Below are 10,475 nucleotides of genomic sequence, written 5' to 3'. Positions count from 1 at the left end.
ATCCTCTAATGACGGCGGAGTGGCTGACCGACGACGACGGACCGGTGCCATTGGTGATTGTGGGAGAAGCAGACGAGATAAGCTACAGGGAGGGAGGGGAAAATGCAAGGCAGGACTCGCCGGCCGTGAGGGTTTTTATAGCAGGCTGGTAAGCATTGGGATTTTGGGGGATTTCACCGAGTCAGGCGGGAAGCTTGCGCGGGAACCTGCGAGGTTGCGCGGGAACGGGCTCACCGACGATTAATTGGCGCCACCGTTTGGCCAAAAGAACACCCCCGCGCGCTGCGCAAGCTTGCACTGTAAGCCGCCTGCGGTAGCGGGGTGACAAGACGTGCGAGAGGAGGATGAAAGGCCACGTACACACACGGTTAATAACAAAACGTTTGCGATTTAATTACCTACTATACCCCCATCCTGGTTTATAAGTATGATTTAACTATAAAATACGAATGCATGTCGCCAAAGATTATATAGTTGGATTCGTATTTGAACATAGTTTCCAATTATATAATTTTTATAACATGCATTAACATTTTGTGGATTCAATTTGAGGGCAAAGTATGTCATGGAATATAAAGGGGACTATAGGCTAGACGGAGGTGGTAGCACACGGCCGCTCTCTTCGCAGTGACGCAACTGTCGGCCAGCTTGTAGGAGACCATTTCCAACGTGTTCAACTGCTCTATGCGTGTGGTTGCTAGCGGTTCAGGCGGCCGCGGCGCGCTCTGCTCGCGTGCCGCCGCGCGCGCTCTGCTCTCGCGTCCCTCCGGGTGCTCTGCCCTTGTCCCTCCATGTGCGCTGCCAGTGTTTGGGGCCGCCGCACGATCACGCACGTTCGTGTGCATGCGGTTGCGCCGGGCGCGGCGCGACGATGCAGTTACCCGCTGCAAAAACTGCCATGCGGACGTGCAGAGAATCCAGGCCGCCCGGGCCCCGTTTATTCCTGCGGCCATTTACCTTATATCTCTCGCGTCACTCGACACAATAAGCACACCCACGATGACACATACAGAGAAGACATCCAGCGCTTCCAACGGCGCTCCCCGTGGCTCCAATGGCGCTCCCAGCGGCCGACGACGACAACGGCGGGCAGTTCACCACGCATCATGTAGTGGACACCCACGTGAGGGGGAAGGCCCTCTCAGTGGTGTATACAAACAGTTCGGTCTCGGTGGAGAGCTCCATCCAAACTATGGAGCAGTTCCTTGCCGAGGACAAGTATCGAGTGGTTGGCTTCAACCTCGAGTACACCATGGGTCGTGCCGGGCACGATGAGAAGGTTGCCGTCGCCCAGTTGTGCATGCGACATGACGTCCTCGTCTACCACTACCACCTTGCCACAAGGCCTTGCAAGCGTTTCTCCAGATTTATCAACAGCTCCGACTACAGTTTCGCTACTATGGACACCACCAACGATCTAAAAGCGCTCAAGGTTTCGGGCTTGAAATGCCCGAATCTTGTCAACATCCAGCACCACTACAAGGTCTAGGGGAGCGGCAACAACAAACTGAACTCCCTGGTTGACCTGGCCTCGGCCATCATCGATCCCTACTACGCGAAGATGAAGGAAGAGAGCAAGAAGGACAAGAACGCTTGGCACAGTGTTTGGCATGAGTGACTGGATTAAGAACACGTCAAGTACACGGCCAAGGACGCGTACACAAGCTACGAGATGTACAGGCGGATCGTTGACATGAGGAACTGTCTTCTTCTTGCCCTAGACGAGGGATCGAGCCACATAGCAGTGGCGGGAGCGTCACAAGAAGTAGATGACTAGACGATCGTTTCTCCTACTTTAGAATGCATGCAATTGTTGATTGAGGTGTGTGCGAATGATCTGTATAGTCACTTATGTAATTGGATGTTTATTTCAGTTATATATATATATATACATATATATATATATATATATATATATATATATATGTGTGTGTGTGTGTGTGTATATATATATACATACATATATATACATACATGTTATTCTACTGTAGACAGAGCAAATCACACGCCTTATTAGCAGCAATCGTCTGTGTTATTATTGGTCTTCGCACACATTTCTGATTACGGACCTATTTGCCGCGTATCACACACATCTTGTTCAGTTGAACCGTTTCCATTGTGTTGCCTAATCACACACAGTTCATCCTAGTGAACCGTATATTGTATATCGCACACACCTTCATCTGGCTGCCCGTTTCTTTTGTTCCTCCTCATCCCAAACAGTTAATTGAACTAAACCGTATGTCATGCATCGCACACGCAACTAAAATCCGAACCGTGTTTGATGCATCCGTCATCGCAGACGTTTTGCACCTTTTTTGACGGGTTTTTTACACCACCGTTTCTGATTATGGCATCGCACATAGTTTCGTCGAAGGGTCTCTGATCGTAGTGTCGCGTTTGGACCATCCTGCAGTAGTGCTATATGAGATTTGATGATCTAATTAAAACTTTACACGGTGGAATATGCAGGCTTTGTAGAGTCGTGTCTCCTTGGAGTGATCGTCATCCGAGCTACCTCTACTTCCTCTACACCTGAGTTGGTGAGCTAAAAGTCCACCTCCTCCTCCACTCCTCAGTGTTGAATAAAGTAAAACTAGGGTATTTAGTTATGCTTCTTAACCAAATGAAGTGTTCGGGTTATAAGATATATTCAAAAAAAATGTCAATATTGAACCATTGAAATGCAATGAGCACCAGTTTATGCTCATGTGCGAAGTGTTGACTCATTTCCTAGTGGCCTATGTTTTGCCGGAGTGTTGATTCATTTCCGTTCTGGCAAATTTTAGGCACTCGATATGTCCTATTTTAGCAAAGGTCATGCCGGATTTTTCCATGAATTTAAGCATGACTTGTGCTAGAATATGTAGGAAATATTGACTTCCCCGGATTTGCTAGTAAGAGAATCAAACGACATTTGTAGTTGACTTTAAGTCTGTCGGGGCTCCATACATGACAGTCAAAAAATCAGTGAGGGAGAGTCTCCACCATATATGAGAGAAGAAGAATGCCAACTGTTGTCGTGGGGGTCGCTTCTCCTTCTTCTCTTTGTGCTAGACCTTTGTTATGCACTAGGGGAAGAAGGGGTTGCGACCATCATCGACGGTCGAAAAATCGGTGTGGGAGTGTCTGCCATATATGAGAGAAGGGGAATGCCGACTGTTGTCGTGGGGGTCGCTTCTCCTTCTTTTCCTTGTGCTAGATATTTGTAACGCACTAGGGAAAGGAGGAGTAGCGACCATCACCGGCGGTCGCAGTATCAGAGAGGGAGTGCCCACCATATACGTGAGATGAGAATTTAGGAAGGAAGACTCGACAGACCTAAAGTCAACCCGTTGCATATTGAGTAATAGTGATTTGTGTGTTGAGTTTCCTGCTTGTTGCCTTCGATCGATTTTCAATTAATATTTCAACTATGAACATAGGAAATGTCTGACGACGAAAAGGATTTTGGTATGTGCAAATACTGCGAAGACGAGCGCGGCCTGTGCGACAGAAATTTCCTAGTTGATGGTAGGCGCTTCAGCATCAAGCTGGATGAGACCTTTGAAGTGGATATAGTAAGTCAAAATGACAAGTCTTTTTTTTAATTAAGCATGACTTCTTCTTCTGCTTCAACTTATAATTTTAATTTTTTATTATTCTACTAGCGTATCGCCTGCCATGCAAGAATTTTTGTCTTGGATAAGATTGGTTTCAGTACTATGGAAATTATGGAGGTTAAGAGAGTTCACTTGAGGGTCGAGCATGGTTATACTTTTACCGCAAAATTATACAATGCAGACACCTACACCTATTTTGAATGCAAAAATTGGAGAGCACTATGCAAGGCTTATGCATTTGAGTCTGATATGCTTATCACCTTTGATATTCGTCCGGAAGATGATATTGAAGATTATATCGACATCTGGGTCGATGTGCAGACGCCTCCAGTTCTACCATTATGTGAGTTTCTCAACCATATTTATGTCTTGGATATTGTTTATTCAAAAATAGTTGACAGCTTATTTCCATTCAAGCAAACCTGTTCGGCGCTTGGTAGACATGACCTACTACTATCCCGGGGTTGAACTAAACTGCAAGGAGATAAGTCATTATGTTTCATGGCATGAGGATCTTGATACTGTCAAGATAAATTATTTTCCTGGACTTGAAAATCTTAGTACTCAAAACGTGCGACCAATAGTGTTCGTATTGAACTACGGTCACATCTATTTAGGAAAGATGGTAAGATTTTTACTATTTGTCCTCAGTGCATCTTTTGCATACATTATTTTTTAAGCTAAACTTCATTGCTAAGTATGTTACTATGATGTTCTTCAACAGGGACTCCCGATGATAGGTATGCCTCATTGGATCGAGACTAAAGGTCGCATGTCCATGGTTAGCTTACGGCCAAGACATCCTACATTGCACTTTAGTGCATTCAAGATTTCTAAAAGGGAGCAAGTATTAATAGTCAAACACTGGAACAAAATTGTGAAGGATCGCAGAGAAGTACTAGGGGGCAGCAATCAGAAGCGCAGCCCACAATTAGGAGACAGGTTCATCTGCATGCTCCAATATGATGAAGCAGGAGTGCTACACATGTTTTATGCTATTTTACATGAGAGAGAGCAGCAGGAGTGATTAGCTAGCTAGAATGAGTTTGAAGATGATGATGTGCTATACTATGACTATGATGATTAAATAGCTAGCGTTGGTGGTAATGACTATGATGATGATTAAATAGTTTGTGTTGGCGGATTAGATTCAAGTGGAGGCAACATGTGGTGCACATCGGAAGTACCCGCTGCTGCCTCCACATGAACATAATCCACCTTCATTTCACACATTGTTATGGACATAATGATATAACAACCTCATAATTGGTACTGTACCAAAATTTGTATAACGGCATATAAATACACTAAAAATAAAAAAATTGAAAAACGGTATACTAGTAGCGCTGGACCGAAAACATGCTACTACTAGTTAGATTAGCAGTTGCGCTGGAAACAACACACGCTGCGGCTATGTTTCTTAGTAGTAGCGTGTGTTGTACGCGTTATTGCTAAGGAATAGCTATAGCGCCTTACTAGTAGCACGGTGACACGCGCTACTAGTAGGCTTTAAACCCGCGCTACTACTAGGCTTTTCCCCAGTAGTGTATAACCGGGCGTAAAACCACTCTTCTGCAGGTGTTTCCCATTTCATCCTCTGTCCTCTTTTCCCAATTGTCGCACCGGACAAAGAGGCACCAGGTTTTCCTCTAGCCATTTGCAAATGCGGCTTTCACAAACCCCTTGGTTTTTGTTAACCATTTATTGGTCATCTCTTTCTGACTAGTGTGACCGGTGTACGTCCACACACGATCACTCATCTTGGCTTGCCTAGCTACTGGACACACAAGAAACACATATATAGTTCACCATGTATATATTCATCAGTTAATCTAGTTTGTCAATTTTTTTACGTCCATGCAACCTACACTCTAATAGGTAAAGATAGGTCCTAATCCCATCCGAGTATGTGTAGATTGGGTTCGTTTTTCCATGCTCTGCTCCGGATCCGATGCAAAATTTCGGCAGCACCTCCCCGCTGTTCTCCTGATACACGTCTCTGCAATAAACAGAGAGGATGTTTACCCGGAGAACAACACGGAGGCACTGACGAAATTTATGCGTCGGATCCTGAGCAGAGCATATGGGAAAACGAACCCAATCTACACATACTTGGGCTGTCCATGGATAAAGTTGGACAATTCGAAAGAATCATGGTTATAAATATGCAAATGCATGCATATTTATAATTGTAACCTTTTCGAACGGGAGGCACATACTGGTCACGCATACTGATGATTGAAGACACCTATAGCTAGCAAGTTTCATCGGCACGAACACCGGAACAGTGCAAATAAATAAAGGGGGAGGAGGAGATGTCATTTGTGCTCACCCGCGAACGAAGGGGCGGAGCTCATCGAACACCAGACCCTCGCAGCGACGAAACAACTGCACATTGAAATCCAAAGATGAGTAACATAGCATTATTGTTTTGCCAAACCTAACTAAATATTTACAACAGGATGCCACCGCCAAGTTGTAAAAAAATGATTCGCACTGCTCGTTCATCGACCCTCGACCCCTCGACCCTCGACCCCTCGACCCCTCGGCGACCATCGACCCTCAACCCCTCGGAGATCCTCGACCATCGACCCCTCGACCCCTCGGCGATCCTTGACCCCTCAGCGACCATCGACCCCTCGACCCTCGACCTTCTTTTCTTTCTTTTTCTACTTTTTCTACTTCTATTTTCATCATCTTCTTCTTCCTCCTCTTCTTCTTCTTCTTCTTCTTCTTCTTCTTCTTCCTCTTCTTCTTTTACTTCTTATTTTTTTCATCTTTCTTGTTTATTCATAAAAACAGAAGAAAAAAATAAACTAAACTAAATCTAAATCTAAACCTAAACCTAAACTAAACTAAATCTAAAAAAACAGAAAAAAAAAGAGCACAAGAACTCACCTAGCTAGCTCCGGCGAGGTCGGCCCGTGGAGGGGGGTGGAGGAAGGCCGCGGGGAGGGGCGGCGCAGCGCGGTGCGGCTCCGGCGGCAGGGCGGCGCGGCGCGGCCTCCGCGATGGGGCGGGGCAGGGCGGCCGTCGCGTCCTTGGTCCGCTGGGCGGGGCGAGCGGGTGGGCCGGCGGCGGGGTGGGCTCAGGGGGGCGGGCTGGCCAGCGGCACCTCGGGCTCTAGGTTGGCGCAGGCCGGCGGCGGATCGGGCTACGGGGGCGGCGCGCGGGTGAGGTGGGGGGAGAGAGAGAGGGAGAGAGAGGGGGGTGGGGCGGGGCTGACAGTTTTAGTTAGCTAGTGGGGTGGGCCGGGGGGCGGCCGTTAGCTAGGTCATTTTTTTGCTGTCTGGCGGACGGCAAAGGTCTAGAAGGCATACGACAAAGAGCTGGCGGACGGCATCAGCCAATTCTGTGCCGTCTGCGTTTTGAAAGCGGATGGCAAAGACCCTCTTTGCCGTCGGCTAGCGGACGGCAAAGAACAGGCTGATGGCAAATTCCCTAATTCCAGTAGTGCTACTGCTTTAACATATTATATTATCAACTGCAACATTGGATGCAATAACACATATATATTAAACAGAAACAACACATTTGCAAATATTCCACGATATCATATCTCCATTTTGTTGGACACTTGGACAACTGATATATGGTAGTAGAGGGAACTGATTAGGGGTAACCTGCTGGCCGACCGGCGATTCCTAGGAGGCAGCCCGCCAGAGTCCACCGCGCCAACATTGCTGCCAAGGAAGCCCCTATCCCGAAATATTTCCGATCGAGGTTGTCAGTTTCTGCTTACCAGTACACACGAATTAATTCTTGCTGCTTCCCAATGCATACTCAGTGAGAGTAAAAATCTTGGCTGGTTCACATGATGTAAAAAAGGTGTATTTGCTCGTGATTTTAGCTTGTTCGGTTCAGATCTTGCGATGGACTCCAGCAAAAGATGCAGGAGCCTGACTCACATTTCGAGGGAAAACAAATTAACCCTTTATTGTGGGGAAGAAGAAAGAAACTTTGGGGCGCCCACCTGTCAGTGCTGGTGGAGGAAGGCCAGCGCCGCCGCCGCTTGCATCGAGCTCGCCGCGGCCGCCTCGTCTGCCATCCAGATGAGTTTCCGTCCGCCGCCTGTAAGTCGCGGCCGTCCTGATCCCTTCGAAGCCTTCTCTCTCGACCAACTCTGTGGGCATCATTGCGGTGGTGGTGGCTCCCCTCCTGGGTTTTGTGGGCAACGGAGGGTGTTGCGACGGGTAGCTCGGACGCGCTTTCTCTCTCGGAGGGCGGCGTCCTGATCTAGATCTGGGGATCTGACGCCGTCGCGTTTCTTATGGCGGCCTCGTGGAGGCACGGGTGAGTTGCCGAGTGAAAACTCCGTGCCTTGGCGCCGATGACAGCGACACCTGTGTGGGTGCCGTGTTCTTCTTGAAGATGTCGTTGTGGTTCTTCTCTCCGTGTCAGGGCTCCGGGTGAAAATCCTTGTCCGTGTGGACTCGGCAGCGGCGACGCTCTGCGCCGTTCTCCCTCTTGGGGGTGTTGTCGTGGAGTTTAGGTGTGCTATGTCGTAGCGTGGGGTGTGTATAGTTCTCCCGGGGCTCTTGCGTTGTCGCGTGCGTTCTGTGTCTGACAATTGTCTCAAGATTGGCTTTGTAAGAGGGCTACCTCATCATTTTGTAGCATCCGGCCCATGTACTTATTCGGTGTTGCTTTATATATAAAGCAGGGTGAAAGCCTGTTTCGAGGAGATCCCTTCGAAGCCCGCATGCCTAGGCCGTCCCTGGCGATGTTGCACGAAGAGACTTCTCCGTAGCTCGTCGTCATACCGTCCATGGCACCAACGCGGCGTTGTGGCGATGTCGGCCGCGAGAAGAAACGGATAACGGGAGGAGGGAAATGGGATAGGAATGTTGTAGTGGGAGGACAGAAGGGCTTGAGATGTTGTATTTTTGCTTCTTCTTTTTAGAAGAAAAAAATCAAGAATTTTTCTTTTCGGGGATTGGATTAAGATTGTTAAATCAAATTGAATAATGTTATTATTTGAACCAAGTGCCCGGAGTTAAAACTTCGAAATGACTAAAATCTGACGTCATATTTTCAGGCATGGCAAATTTGACGTTTTATGACAATTTATATTAACGTGGTGATGGCAAAATTAGGTAGCAAACACGGTAATTTTCTGATAAAAATAAACTGTGACGGATTTGCTATGCTCTTCAACTAAACTTGCCATCCTCGGATAATATAACTTGCCTTGAAAAACGTTTGATTTGTCATTCGTAAAAATCTCACCCTAGATTTGTAGTGTCCTAAAACTTCTTGCCAAGTTAAGGGTCACTTTTTGTTAGAAACTTTTGAACTATTATTCAACTATCATGGTGGTATAAACAACACAAAAATAATAAAAATGTACTATGATCATCTCTTACTTCTCTTAACGAATGATAACACACATGTAAGATGTTTGAATGATTCAGAGTTCAGAATATTCAGATTTGCAGTAGGTGTCTATTTCAATGCTCCAGTGCTAGAAAAATATTGGACAAATTGATAATAATTTAATGAGCTTATATTCATGATTTTCGTGCACCCAAATTTCATTTTATAGCTCATGTTCTATAGAGATATTGTCTCTAATTTTCACAGCAACGTTCGGGGGTATCGTCTAGTTAATATAAATGTGTGATCAAATTAAAGGTCACTTTGGTCCTTTTTTAGAAACTTCTGAATAATTCATCAATTATCATGTCAGTACAAAGAACACTAGAAGTAACAAACAACCATATTCAGATCTGTAGGCCAATTTTTTTAAAACTTATATTGTTTTGATGTCTAGTTTTTTTCATACACCTTGTACATTTTTTTTGTATACATCAGAAAAAAATTTATATACGTGTAAACATTTTGGAAACACATGATTAACATTTCTTTAAACCTATATTATTTGATGTGTAATTTTTTTCATACACATTGTACGTTTTTTGTATACATCAGAAACATTTTTTACATATATTTTCAACATTTTGGAAATAAATGATTAACATTTTTTAAAAAAACATATTTATTTTACGTCTACATTTTCTTCAACATTGTATATTTTTTATACAGCAGAAAAATTATGTATATGTTAGTTAAACATTCACGAAATACACGATTAATATTTTCGAAACTTATATTTTTTTAGTCTACTTTTCCATACACATTGTACATTTTTTTTATATGTCCCAAACATTTTTATATAAACGTCTAACATTTTCCAAGTACTTGATTAACATTTTTGAAAACTTATATTATTTATGTCTATACTTTTTTCATACACATTGTACATTTTTCTATAGCTTTTTTGCATACATCAAAAACATTTTTATACACATCTAACATTTTATATGGATGATTAACATTTTTCAAAAATTTATAAAGTATTTTTGTAACATATATATATTGAATATTCGGAAGTATGAACAAAAGTAAAAAAAAACAAAAACAAAAACAAAAAATGTGAAAAAAATAGTGAATAAAGAGGGCTAGGATACAATCAGCAGCACATGCTCATTAATGAATGTGCAATCTAGTGGCCACGGATGATGGAAAATGAGGTAGTAGAACATAAATTAGTTGAACAAGCTAATGTCAACAATCGACATTCAGTTCAGGTGGCAGGGAGGGAGCATTAGAGAGCGGATTAACTTGGGGCTTACTAATACGGATACTAAAGATGAGGCTAGCAAAGTGACACGAAAAGTTTGCATTGAAATGTCATTCCCATGACCATGTTAAGGTGATGCCGGAGTTTGCAACATTTGGTTCACCTTTACGGATGACACGGCTCGTGATGCACGCGACCAATGGCAACAATAGGACGATAGGCAATGTCTACGATTGGCGACATGTCGAAGAATTGATGGGTGTGAGTAATTTAAAATTTTCTCACTGATG

Source organism: Aegilops tauschii, chromosome 1 (genome assembly GCF_002575655.3).
Source record: "Aegilops tauschii subsp. strangulata cultivar AL8/78 chromosome 1, Aet v6.0, whole genome shotgun sequence".
NCBI classification, from domain to species: Eukaryota; Viridiplantae; Streptophyta; class Magnoliopsida; order Poales; family Poaceae; genus Aegilops; species Aegilops tauschii.
The sequence above is the reverse complement of the archived record's forward strand: the minus strand, read 5'-3'. Positions refer to the sequence as shown.